Consider the following 14,357-nt stretch of genomic DNA (forward strand, 5'->3'; position numbering starts at 1 on the left):
CTCACTTAGCTTTAGTGATCTTTCACAGTCTCCATAATCGAGATTATTTCTATGGCTTTCTGTGGTCAACTAATTCTTGATAAGAAAGCAACTTACATCATAATAAGAACCGATTAAAGTCATGCCACTTAAGAAAACAGGTGAGGAAAATCAATGAATACTTAAAAGGTTCAAAGGCTTCTTATGAATGGCAGCATTCAACAGTCACAGTTTCTAGAGACAGAATACAAACTATGCAACACAAGAGCAATGTCATACGAAAATAAGGAGCATGGCCATTTGGAAGGACGTGAACAGCAATAATTACAATTTCTGCTTGGGATTCTTTGGGGCAAGAATTTGATAAGCTCTTATTTCGCTCTGGTGATGAAAAATGGCTACTCAAAGAATGGACAGGGACAATAAAAATGCAATAGCAGAACAGATTAACATTAAGGAAACAAATGATGGGGAGTTGCTTTGCTTAATATTGCTTTATTTGGCTTACAATGGATTTGATCCCAATAAGCACTGTGCGTCTCCTAGGAAATGCTGAGTGCGCTCACATCCCAGTGGCACTCTGCACCTTGCACAGTTGAATCAAGCTTATAAAACATAGAGGGTGAAATCCTGCCACCACTGACATCAATGACAAGACTTCTATTGTCTTAATTGTGGTTGGACAATCAACCAGCAGGCCATATCCAGCTCCTGAAGTTAATGGTAATCTTGTCAATTACTTTATTGGGAACAGACAAACTCCAGACTCACTTAACTTGTAAAATTATCACTATGTTCGCTTCCGTGCTCCACGAGAGAATAGATTTTTGTAATGGCTGAGGAAGGAGAGTTTCATACACTAAATCTTATTACGGAAGAGAGGTTTACTTTGTCATCTTTCATCCATTTTATTAGTTTAAATGCAATACTTTTAACAACTGCAATTACTGAGAGGTATGTAAAACGGTTCACAGCATAGAGAACCTATTCTTACAGGCATTTTATTCCTTTATCATTCATTCTTATAACTATGGCCTTCATCGTAATTACTCCAGCAAATCTTAACACTAACAAAATAAATCAAAATGTGTTCCTTTATTGTAAAGAAAGCGAGCATGCTATAAAAGCCCTTTATCAAAAGCACCGGCAATTTCCATATAGAGTTGTGCTGTAGTTGTGGTCAAGGACTCCCTGTTGTTACAAAGTTTTGTTTCAGATGCTTCTAGCTTTGAAAATTAACCTCCAGCCTGAAATTTCTCATGCTTCTTATCAGGACAAGGGGAGTGAGAGAGAGAGAGAGAGAGAGAGAGAGAGAGTGTGTGTGTGCGCGCGTGCGCATAAATCTAGGTCTAATTACATTCAGACATTTTTATTAGGATAATCATAGAGGGGAGGCTATTTTACAATCAGTTTGAGTTTTTTGGACTCTGGTAAGTGTTGCACATTAATTTGTAAACGTCAATCTTGTTACTATGGAATAACACCCTGGTACTGTAACATGGAGCATTCAGGTAGCCCACTGTGCCTCCATGAAGCCTGAGTCTTCACAGAAATCCAGCAGCAGTCCAGCTCTGTGCTGCATATTACAGGATTAGGGCCGAAGTCCTCATTCTAGACATGTCCAAAGAAATTTCATTTGGAAATTAAGTTACAAATGTTTAAAAGTCATAGGTTGCACAGTTCTTTGCAAGACCACCTAAAACAGAGAGATGCGTACAGCTCAGTACGATCAATCACTCAAAAATCATGAGACCATCCCAAAAATTACGAGGCGATCTTAAAAATCAAAAGGAGTACCTGTGGCACCTTAGAGACTAACCAATTTATTTGAGCATAAGCTTTTGTGAGCTACAGCTCACTTAATCGGATGCTGTAGCTCACGAAAGCTTATGTTCAAATAAATTGGTTAGTCTCTAAGGTGCCACAAGTACTCCTTTTCTTTTTGCGAATACAGACTAACACGGCTGTTACTCTGAAACCTTAAAAATCAAGAGTTTGTTTTTTTTAAATGAATCAATTTGGGGTTCTTTTTATTTCTCTTTTGGTTTTCAAGCATTTAGGTTCCACATTTTCAAGCGCCACCTCACCCCCATAATCATGAGCTGGAAATTCACTTTTTTAAAAAAATGAAAGCTGCAATTCTCATGAAATCACTTGACTCCATTAGTTGGAAATTCAAGAACACTTCATGATAAAAATCACAAAAGTTAGCAATGGACAGCTGCAATCCGATGTATGCATAAACATGAATAAAGTCCTCCAGGTCTTCAGCGGGCATAAACTGGCATCATTCCATTCTATATCTGAGATGCACACTTTGGAGCACAGTGTAAACGGATTGGACTCTGTACCCATCTCAGACTGGCCAGCCATCCCCTCCTCTTAGTCCCCTATGTTATCAATGTCTGAACAATGAATCAGCCCTTTAATTCAGATTTCCATACTCTGAAATTATACAGCCACGGATGCAGTACTATAGCCTTGTGTCCGTACAAAGCACAAAAGTTGGAAACGAAGGCTGGGGATGGTCTGGGTAGGGTCAGTGGACGTGCAGTACCCTCTGATGCCCCCTTTATGAAGCTAGGGACCAATCATTCTAGATCACAAATTCCTTCCAACATGTACTTAACTGTGCATCCCACCACCTATTTTTGATTTGATACACTAAAATCACATCCATAGGGTGTTTTTCAGTACGTGATATTTTTTAAAAAAATTACATGCAGTAGGAAATTAAATGCAAAAAAAAAAAAAAAATACCCTACCTTCACAGAAAGTTTACATCCTCAATCATTAAAACAAAAAAATGAAGTTATGATTCCTACAGCAAGCATATCTAGGTCAACACTGCACGTAACTGTTTATATGAATAAAATTCATTATACATCCATATATTTATACAATATAAATTCCTTCAGTGAAGTTAGAGATCATCTTTAAAAAAAAACAGAACAGGAGATTTACATTTGTTTTGATTTATGGTGCCCTTTTGTTTATGTATTTAAAATTATACATTTTTTATACACACACTCTCTCTCACAAACACACACTATTATATATACACTGCAAAATCTTCCCAAGCAAATTAAAGCCTGCATTATTTTTAAAACTGTGGACATGATTTTACTCTCATAAAATGCCTCAGCAGAATGTGCAAGTGGGGAATTTCTCACAGACATACCTTTGTGTAACGCTGACAGGGACCCCGGTCGGCAGGATCAAACCTGGGGCCTCTGGAGCTTACTACATGAACCTCTACTGCATAAGTTAAAAGCCACATGGCTATCTGCTGAGGCTGTAGTGGCCTCAAGTGGTCTTGGTGCCACTCCATGGGACAGAGCACCACACCCAGGAGTTGTGGGGGGTTCATCTGCACAAATACAACCTTAAAAGATTTTATCAGAATTTGCAGAGTTTATTAAACCCATTTTTTTTTTTTACAGTGATCAAATCCCATTCTGATATGTTGCCTGGTGGAACCTGCAAGCTGTTCTGCAAGGACCCACACTGATGTAAATAAATTCATTTACACACACCCATGTAGAGCGGATTGCAACATTGCTGATTTACTCTGCAACTCTACAAACAACAAAGCAACAAAGGCAGCATTAGACTTTCTGCGCACACCACCGACCATGGCCAAAATTCTTCCCTCGCACCTGCAATGCGTATCTCCCACCCACAGTTCAGTTCACTAATGAATATTCTTCACTCATCTCACACACACAGCTTCCACTCATGTTAATGGGATTCTAGCACATAGAAGGAAACATAGCATAGATTAGGGATACACAATGCATATGGGATAAGATAGTTTTGCCCTTGTTTTAGGCTGCATTTTCTTACACTAATTAGAATAATCTGAGTTCAGGATAGTGTCATCTTGGAACATAGGCTGAGCTGTGATATACAAGCTTAGCAGGAAAAAAAGGGAAGATTTTATAGTACACATTAATGGACTAGATGTATAAAGGTGTTGAAACACACAGTGAATAGCTTGAGCTATAAAAAAGTGCTAATGCAGGCTTTCACACTGGCATCACATTTATACGTATGTAGGAAATTAGACTGGTGCCACCAAATGGGGTTCAAATGATTTGTGCTTTAATTTATAACTAATAATGGTATGCCAAATTAATGATGGCTTTAGCCACTGATGGTGAAGATCCCAAGAAACATTAAATAAATGAGTCCTCAAAGACAGATTCGTACTTTAGCTCACTGTAGAAACTTATGTCCTATCTGCACCTACTCTCCTTACAGGAAGGTTACGGGGGAGGGAAAGACTGGGCAGATTTTCCTTCACTCTGAGAGACCAGAATAGCGAAAAGCCTAGTAGTAAGGGCACTCAGCTGGGATGGAGGACCCACACTCACATACATGCTCCAAAGAACTTCATTTATATGAAGTGGAACAGCTCCAAAACAGGAGCAATTGAGAACAACCCATCCGAGAACAGTCGATAGCCTGGTGGCTAGGACACCCACGTGGACGTGGAAAGATGGCAGACCAAGGCCATGAACCAGAGTTGCCACGTCCCAGCGTGAATGCCCTAATCACCAGGCTACCCTTCTTCCTCTATCATTGATGGCAAAAGACTTCCTCATTTTCATCTCCCAAGATAATGGAATGAAAAAATGAGATTTTTTTTAATCTCAAAAAGTTTCATCAGATGGGAAAAGTACTTCCTACCCAGTTCTATTGGACAGTGACCCACTTATAAATGGTAAATGGCGGTTCCTATGGGTTAGGAGCCTGTAGCCTGCCACAGGGCTAGGAGCTGGATTTTGAAGTTCACACATTATTTTAATTACATGTATTGCACTGGAACCTAGAAGTCCAGTCATGTACCAGGAGCCCATTGTGCTAGGTACTGCACAAACACAGAACAAAAAAAGACAGCCCTTGCCCCAAAGAGCCAGCAATCTAAGTAATACAGCTCTCTCCTGCTTGCATAAAAATCTCAGTCTCCTTTGGAAACACAGGATTGCTATGTGCGCACATGCAACCCAATACTGATGGGTAATCCTTTCAGAGGTGACATATATGCAGCTCTGTTGCTACATAATTGCCCGGCATAGCTTCTCCATGACAGCAGGAGAACAACAATACGACTCTTGCCTTCTAAAATGAAAGGAAAAATATGTCCAAACGCTCACAATTTTTATCTCTTTTGAAAATAAGGCAGATGTGAATACTTAGAATAAAAATGAATACCAGGGACTAAACTCTGAGTAAAGTCAACAGGGTTGTATGGGGCAGAATCTGGCCTTCAGTTTTGAAGCTTTCAAGCACTATCAACATTAAAAATTGGGTTGGATTTGAACATTAAGGTTGGATTTGCTGAGGTTATATTAGCCAATGGTGTGCTCTTAGGACTAGGCAAAGACTCAGATTTTTCATTAGCATTAAGCCATAGCGCAGTATAGAAAAAGGTCTGTGCATCATGCCAGAAACCTGTATCTTCAAGCAAGATAACAGTGCCATTAACAAATGACTCCATTGGAATCTTACCATATGTTGTTTGCTCTGTACTTGTCAATACAGGCAGCCACAGAGTTGACTTGCAGGATCCAAAACACTGCATAGAAGGTGCAAAGCTTTTTTACAAATATTATCTCAGACCCTGAACCTGCAAACAGATGAGCTAGCACATACTCCACATGCAAATGGAGGCCACTGACTTCTACTTGCATCACTGGGGCCTAAGATTGCAATAGGAACAGGATAGGAATTATAAAACTTATCAAACATAAATGAACTCTTCCTTCACTACAGTACAGTTCTTGGAAAACAAGCCCTGAGTCCTATGTTCAGTGTGTTACCTGCAACAGTAAGCACCAAAAACACCTCTCTACACTCCTGTAGTTCTGTCTGTATGAATTTAGCACTATGGAAGGTGGTGGATTGGCAGACCCAGAAAATGAAGGCTTCCATTAATTTATCGCTGAAGCCTCGCATGGAAAGCAATATTGCAAATCTCCCACACAATGAACCACTAGTATGTCAGAAGAACCATTAGATAGCAGGACAATTTCTGCTGGCGAGAGGACATTTTAGTCATAAATGGGCATTATTTTTTGGACTGTACTGAGAGAGCTGACAACTGGCACCAATTTCACTGGTGGCTACTCTAGTGCAGACTCTCTGATCTGGACAGAGTCCATTAATTTCACATAGAATAATGAATAACCAGCAGATGGCAATGCTTTTCAGTAACCACTGAGCTGGGTTAGAGTACTCTGCTCTCTACTGTACACATTGGAATGATCTACCCCAGTAGAGTTGGGAGTAGTAGGGATATGAGAGTTGCACAATGAGCAAACCTTTAAGGGGCTGTGGAAAACAAATGAGAGAGTAAAGCACAATCATTTACTGAGAGATTTAGATTTCTCCATGCATGACAATTCAATCTACTTCCAGAAAAATGACACCAAAATAGACTGCTGCCTCAGAGGAACCACACATAGTCTGGAAATTGCCTTGAATTTTCAGAAAATGGATTTCCTGAGTCATTGCAGCAAGAAATTTCTGCCAATACTACTTAGGTTTGTACATCTTCAACGCCTTTTATAAACATATACTAATTAATCTTCAGTATACTACTGGGAGGTATACAAGTATGATCCTGTGTTAGAGACAGGAATTCTGAGGCTGGGAGATTAAATGGTTTGCTCCAGGCCACAGAGAGAAAATGCCAGAGCCCAGTCAGAACTCGGGAGCATCGGCTATTTAGACCTATGCTCGGACTTCTCTGTTTTATCAGCATTTCCTAATTTTCCAACATTACATGAGCATTGGTCCTTGTGGGAAAAGTTACTGGGTTTATGTCAAAAAAAAAATGAGAAAAAACTCCTTCCCTGAAACCCTGTATTTATGAAGCTAACAAAAATTCTCAAAAACGACAGCTAAGTTCCATGTGACACAAAAGAAACCCATTTTATGTGCCATATCTTTGAGCATCTTGATATAATCTTTCTGTATGTATTTTTACAGAATGATTGCTTTTTATTTATAATTTGCACTGATATAGACTATCAGTGGTTCCCAAACTTGTTCTGCCGCTTGTGCAGGGAAAGCCCCTGCCGGGCCGGGCCAGTTTGTTTACCTGCCGCGTCTACGGCCAGTACGTCCCTCGGCCCGGGCCGCTTCCAGCGGCTCCCATGGGCCTGGAGCAGCGAACCGCAGCCACGGGGAGCCGCGATCGGCCGAACCTGCGGACGCAGCAGGCAAACAAACCGGCCCGGCCCGCCAGGGGCTTTCCCTGCACAAGGAGTGGAACAAGTTTGGGAACCGCCGCTCTATATTATAAAATACAAGAATAAAATATCATCGTTATTAGATATGGTCAAAATTGTTCATTTGGAAAGTATTTGATGAAAAATGGCGCTTTTTTTTTGTACACAGCATTGTTCAGTTTTGTTACATAATGTTTCTTGGACCGTGGTCCAGAAAGCACCCAGTGCTCTGTAGAACTCATTATCATAAGGAAAAAACAAGAACAGTCTGTGGCCAGGGTGTTTCCAGGCTATAAGGCAGACACAGGAAGACATTCAGAAGCCCTGGTCAAACCAGAGGAGGACAACCCCCCGCCCCCATCTCTTCTTAATGTGGGCTTTATCGAAGGAATTCTAGGAGGGCTCTAAATGAGGAGAGGGTGTGGATTTGGAAAATTGGGAAGGTATTTAACTACTAAAGAGCAGCATGGGCAATAGGAAAAGGAAATGAATGGGGTGATTAGGCCAGCCCCATGGACCCTTCCTGATAACCTGCAGAATGAAACTTTTTAAGAATCAAACAGTAGGTTTGGGCATGTAGATGGAATCATGAGGTCTCTGGTAAAGTGGTTCAAAGAATGAAGTTTCACCAATGCAATGCATATTGGAACTGACACACATGCTTAAGAAAAGCCAGGAGAGATATTGCAAGAACTGCAATTGGACTGCCTGGACATCGCTGACTGCATTTTACAAATATTTAGTGACATTTTAATGCTTTAAAGAACCTCCCCTCATCCCTCCAGTAAAGTGTAACATGCAGTATAACACACAAAGCCAGAAGGTTTGTTTGCCATGGGGAAAAAACCTATTTATATACAGAGTGTCAGAGAGGACAGATGAGCACCATTGTGCGAATGGGGGACCAAATGATTTGAGGTGCAAGGCATCACCACACTGCTTGGGAAAGAGTCAAAGAGAGGATACTGCAATATAGCCTCAGGAGCAAACAATGGCTATTTGTGGCTGTACTGAAGGAGCAGGTGATATCTTTGGCAGGGGTCCCTAACCTGCTCAGGAGACGGCATTTCTGCTATATGCACTTACAGAAGCAGAAAATTTTGCAAGGAGGCTTTGTGAGGTTCTAATAAACCCTGCAGAATATTTAAGATTACAGCAAATTCATAGCTAGTGTGTGATTTTTCTCTGCTCTTCATTAACTTTCACCACCACCCTCTACTCTTCTATTTTGCAAGACTAATGTCTTACCTATTTCTTGCACACGTGTAATGAGGGTCCTCTGGCCATTTGCAGTCTATTCCATGGGCTATTTGCTCTTGCTATTCAAAAGGGTTGGGTTTTTTTTCAAATACCTAGCTTAAACTTTTTCTCTCTTAGCCTCAAGCCATTGCTATTTGTCTACCTACTTCCAATACCGGATAATTCCATTATTTCATTTATACCATTTCCTTGAAGGTATTTATAGACCATGACCATGTCCCCAGTCTTCTTTTCTGAGCCATTTAAGTTTAGCTACTTTAACCTCCTCAAATGACTTATCCTCCAATTTCTGTATCTATTTTTAAACTCCCTGGTATTTTCTCTAGTTTTGCTCTCAATCGTTTGCTCTCAATCACTCATTGTTTTCCCTAAACTGTCCCCTAATCTATTTCTATACTATTTAATCTCATCTTTCTTGTGATTTTTTTTAAACCCATCACAATGAATCTCAGCTCACAGTATTCAACTGTTCCAAAGTCTCCAGGTCACTTAGCAATTGGGCTAGATATTTGTGTTTGCCACTCCTCTGAATGTTTGTGCCATCGATGTATTTGATCAGAATTAAAGTTACACCTCCCTATAGGTCATAAATGAAAACAGGTCCTTGCTGGGAAATCAACTATTCACCTTTGCTCCTGTTCATCAACCAATTTTTAATCCAGGCTATGATGTTTTTATCATTAGTTTTTATCCATTTTCTTTATCAGTTTATGACACACCATTATATAACACTCTATGACGTGCCTGTATTTCCTTTGTCTACTTGATCAGTAGTTATGATCATGAATATGTATTTTGTTAATGCTTTTTTGTCAGTTGGACGCTTCTATCCAAAATATTTTATGACGACTCCCAGCTATGTTTGAATACTTTGCCCAGAACAGAGACTAATTGGCTGATAGCTTCCTAAGTTATCTTTCTTCTTGCTAAATGCCTTTTCCTGTCCTCAAGTACCTCCCTTGACACACATGATTTATAGCAGATCATTTTCAGAAGTTCTGAGGCTCCTTTAGAGCTCTCAGAGGCATTTTGTTCAGTCCCGCCTGCACATTTACAAACAGTATCCTGGTTAACTGAAGCTTGGTTACGCCTCCCTGGGGGTGAGGGGTTTGATAGCTACATGGCCAGCACAGGGATCTTTAACATATCCTTGGCGTGCGTACAGGGCTCTTGGCCCATGAAAGCTGGCTATTCAGCTTCCCCATTCATCCTCCACCATACAGAGGAAACTTGAAACATTAAGATATATGATACTGTACTATGTATTTAATTTACTGAGAGAGTCTTTCACCATCTCTTTGTTCATCTCTTGTTTCGGGAGTCAGACCATTGCTGCTAATATTGTCCTTGCTTTTTGATTTGCTTGTTTTTATCCTTCTTACTGAAAGATGAACAAAGATGGTTAAAAGTTTTGCCATTGTACAATCATGACTTGCCAGTTCCCCTTGCTCCTTTATTAGCAGCCCTGTTTTACCCCTAAATTGAATTTTTTCTGAATGAACTTAGATAGTCCTTTTATATACTCCTTTTTTATGGTATCATTTTGCTGCCATATCTTCCTTAATTTAGATCAGGGAGTTGGGTGCAGGAGGGGGTCAGGGGTGCTGGCTCTGGGCGGCGCTTACCTCAAGCAGCTCCCAAAAGCAGCAACATGTCCCCCCTATGGCTTCTACATGGAGGCATAGCCAGGCGGCTCTGCGTGCCACCCTGTCCGCAAGTGCCACCCCTGTAGCTCCCATGGGCTATGGTTCCCGGACAATGGGAGCTGCGGGGGCAGCGTGCAGAGCCCCTTGGCTGCCCCTACACGTAGGAGCCAGAGGGGGGACATGCCACTGCTTCTGGGAGCTGTGCAGAGCAGGGCAAGCCCCGGACCCCACTCCTCAGCGGGAGCTCGAGGGCCGGGTTAAAACGTCCAGAGGACCAGATGTGACCCCCAGGCCGTAGTTTTCCCACCCCTGATTTAGATCTACTTTCTTTCCAATCTCACTTCTTTTCCATTCTTTTGTACAATCTGTTCATCCACCCGCCTTTCAGTCTTTCACATGGCTCTTTAATCTACGTATTTCAAAATATGACTTGCATTTTATCCCTTGGGATGCTTGTACTGTGTTCAAGCTGTCCTATCCACAAAGAAGTAAATTAAAAAAGCAGATCACATCACGGCTTGTTCAGCCAGAGAAAGATGTTTTGGAATGTATGGGGATAATACTTAGCACTATGCAGGGTTCCTTGTATTCTGGGTAGAGAAGTCTGCTGTAGAGTTCACACTCTATTGTAGAACTATGCTCCAGAATCTAAGCCACAGCCTCTGAAAGAAGGAATCCTGCCTCCCACACTGGAATCTTCAAGCACCCTATTGAGGTATTCAGAGGATTTTAACCTGACTGGGGACACTATTATATTTCACATACTAGATTCTGTTTCTGAAGAGGAGTTTGATGATCCATAAAATAAACTATTATAGCCTGGCACAGAGTACCAACACAATCTGTTCCACAGTGTTTCCAGCACTCATAATTTTAATCGCAAATCTCACAATATTTGGTAGGTTTTGTTAAAGTCCAGCTCCTGGACTCTGATTTGGAGTTTGTTGACATGCATCTCCTATGAACCACCAGGAGTGGCCATGAATTCAGTAACTGCAGCGCAGTCTGGAAAGAACCGCTTAGACCACCGCTCTCCCAGAGGCAGATGCTGAGATCTGAGTGAATGAAATCAGAGGCAGGTACCAGAACACTAGTTTTATAGACAACTGTCCTATGACCTCATTGGCCCAGAATGTTTTTCACTTTCTTATCTAGCTGACTAAATCAGGTGCTTAATCTTTCAGATGATCTCTATGAGAGGCCTAAAACTCTGTGAGGTGCCAAGAAATATGAATGGGTTCCAGAGTGAATGTGGCACCTTAGATATGAATTCCTTCACATTTTGCACCTGCAGAATTAGCTTGTTATTGGAAAAGCAATTAGCTTCCCCCTCTGAGTCTCCAGGCACAGACTGCTGCAGTCACATTACAATACTTAGTGGAAAATCCTTTGCTTTTTTTGTTTAGATTATAACAGTTTTATTTTTTTTTAAAATGTTGTTTTGATGTTACAGCCTAGGGTACTTACATATCCTAAGCCCACAGTTTCTGAGCACCTCACAATCTTTAATGTACTTATCCTTCCTATAAGGGCTATGGAAGCTCTATTATTCCCCCATTTTACAGATGGTGAACTAAGGCGACCAGCATGAGTGACTTTTCCAAAAAGTCACACAGGAAGCCTTTGGCAGAGCATGGTCTCACAAATCCCAGGTTTCTGCCCTTACCTCTGGACCATCCATCCTTACAGCCATGGAAGAGGATTTTGAATAGAAACTGCTAACACAATGGGATGGACTTGAACTTGCAATCCACTCTGAGTGCGGGATGGCTTGCTGTCAAACTGCCGCAGAAGCAGAGCAGGAACTGAACTGTGACGCAGAAACACAATTTGATCTTTGCTTTTCTGTTTTTCCTTGGGGAACAGCACCCAGCCCCTTTCCTGGCATAGCCTACTTCCTCTTATGCATTGGCTCAATTGTGCTGGATACTGCATTGGGAGTAGAGCTAAGACTCTTCCCACTCCCCACCGCTGCCCACCCACTCCCCATAGATCATTTGTGGCTGCTCCCTCCCCAAGCACACAATACTAGTAGCCTTTACAGGGTGAAATAATGCTCCTTTGCCTCCTTCCTCCTCTGTATGGGAACATAGGCAGGGTCACAGTCTGGTTCAATGTGGTTAGATCACATCATAGGAAGTTACAGAAGAAGTGGTCACTCCCCTCCCTCCAGTGACTATTCTGGAATGTCCCTGGATAGCATTCAAACACACCCACGTGCACATTAAACAAAAACTACAGCTCCAGGACCAAGGTCAAGTTGGGTTTCCTCTCAGACATCACTAAAAAAGTGTATTCAAGACCCTGATAGTGGAAGAATCAGCAGAGATACCAAGGATTAAATGGGGCTAGAGACACAATGTCTCATCCCTACAGGTCGCATGTTGGTGGGATGCACTGAGGAAGTTTGCACAATTGTTGCCTATGCTCTTGTTCTTTGGTGTAAATTCCAATCATTATGGTGGTGAGGCTGGAAGTCAGACAAGCACTAAATTCATCCTGATGAAAAAACATTGGGTTATGGTTTGTAAAGTGCTAGATTTTGGCATTTAGCTCTGAACCACAGTGTGGATCTGCACTGCTCCAGGAGACATCTCCCTGGGGTTCCTTGTTAGTGCTGAGGGAAAAAAACCCCAATCTGTGACACCTCTTTAAGACATTGAACATACAGTGCCCTGGCCAGCATGCAGGAGGGTGATAGACGCATGACTCTCCCTACTCCCTGCCCCCCCCCCCCCCCGTTTTCAGCATGTTGCTCTAAACAGGAAGAAGCCTCTTGCTAGCAGCCACTGCACTGCTTGCAAATGCAGAGGCTGCAATTCTAGTTGGTCCCCATGCAGCCCACTAAAGCAGGGGGAAACATCTTCCTCTGTCCTGCTGCATCCTGTGGCCATGTAAGGGATGGCAACAATCTAGCCCAAATAAGATATGAAAAAATGAGCTGTATGCTCTAGGCCAGTGGTTCTCAAACTAGGGCCACCGCTTGTTCAGGGAAAGCCCCTGGCGGGCCGGGCCGGTTTGTTTACCTGCCGCGTCCGCAGGTTTGGCCGATCGCAGCTCCCACTGGCTGCGGTTCACCACTCCAGGCCAATGGGGGCTGCAGGAAGGGTGGCCAGCACATCCCTCGGCCCACGCCACTTCTCGCAGCCCCCCATTGGCCTGGAGCGGTGAACCGCAGCCAGTGGGAGCCGTGATCGGCTGAACCTGCGGACATGGCAGGTAAACAAACCAGCCCAGCCCACCAGGAGCTTTCCCAGATCAAGCGGTGGCCCTAGTTTGAGAACCACTGCGTTAGGCAACTGTGTGATGATTATTATTAAAGGAAGAGCACAGCAAATATCATAGAAGATATATGCAAGTTATTTACATTTTTATCTTATTTAGAGTCCTGGCAAGTCTAAGAAATGTAGATTCTGTTCCTTAATTAAAGAGAAAGTCCCATGATTAGTTTGAGCTAGACTGTTTGCAAAGAGCTTACAAAACTCTATTTTCAAGAACTAATTGCAAAATTAGAATCATCAAAATGTAAAACACTGCCAGGTGGCAACGTTCCTCTTACCAGGAAATTTAATTCACCTCCACCCCAGTTCCTTAGGAAATTTAGTGCCCACTAAGAGGTATAAGACTGAGCCATATTTATTTGGACAAACTGCAGGAGGGCCCTACTGGCAATCTCTCAATAAGAGCCCCTCTAGGAATTTAGACTAGTGCCATAAATCTGACATATCGACTTTTCCCTTAAGAGGGGTGTGCTAGTTGAGGATTTACTATGCTTCTTATTCTGTAGCCACCAGAAGACTAATTGTTCAACCAGAATTTGATTGGGTGCAGTCAAGAAGGTTTACATGGCATTTACACAGAGGGGTGGTTTACATGGCATGGCATTTACACAAATGGGGTGGTTTGAGATGCACAGAAAGTCGACGACATCGTTTACTATCTTGGGCCTCCTTTCCACTTGCAGAAACAGAGTCCATAAAATGGGTAGCACACACACACACACACACACACACACACACACACAAACCCCAATTTGTGCTGTGCTTCTATCCATATATTGCTGTTAAGGTTAATTTACAACTGCTCTGGTTCATGTCCTGTCAGGTTTGTTATACCCTAGACAACGGAAATTGTAACACAAACTACATGCTAGATTCAACCAAGCAAAAACAGAGAAGCATCAATTACATCCTTAGGCTGGGATCTTTAACAAGCTTTTAACCCAGAGGATGGT

At 42.1% G+C, this 14,357-nt stretch overlaps 1 protein-coding gene across 4 annotated transcripts in view; it reads right to left on the reverse strand.

Annotated features, from left to right (window-relative positions):
* The window catches only part of CACNA2D1 (calcium voltage-gated channel auxiliary subunit alpha2delta 1), a 659,278-nt gene that overhangs the window by 616,924 nt on the left and 27,997 nt on the right, over positions 1-14,357 (reverse strand). The window lies entirely within an intron of this gene.

Source organism: Chelonia mydas, chromosome 1, assembly GCF_015237465.2.
Source record: "Chelonia mydas isolate rCheMyd1 chromosome 1, rCheMyd1.pri.v2, whole genome shotgun sequence".
NCBI lineage: Eukaryota > Metazoa > Chordata > Testudines > Cheloniidae > Chelonia > Chelonia mydas.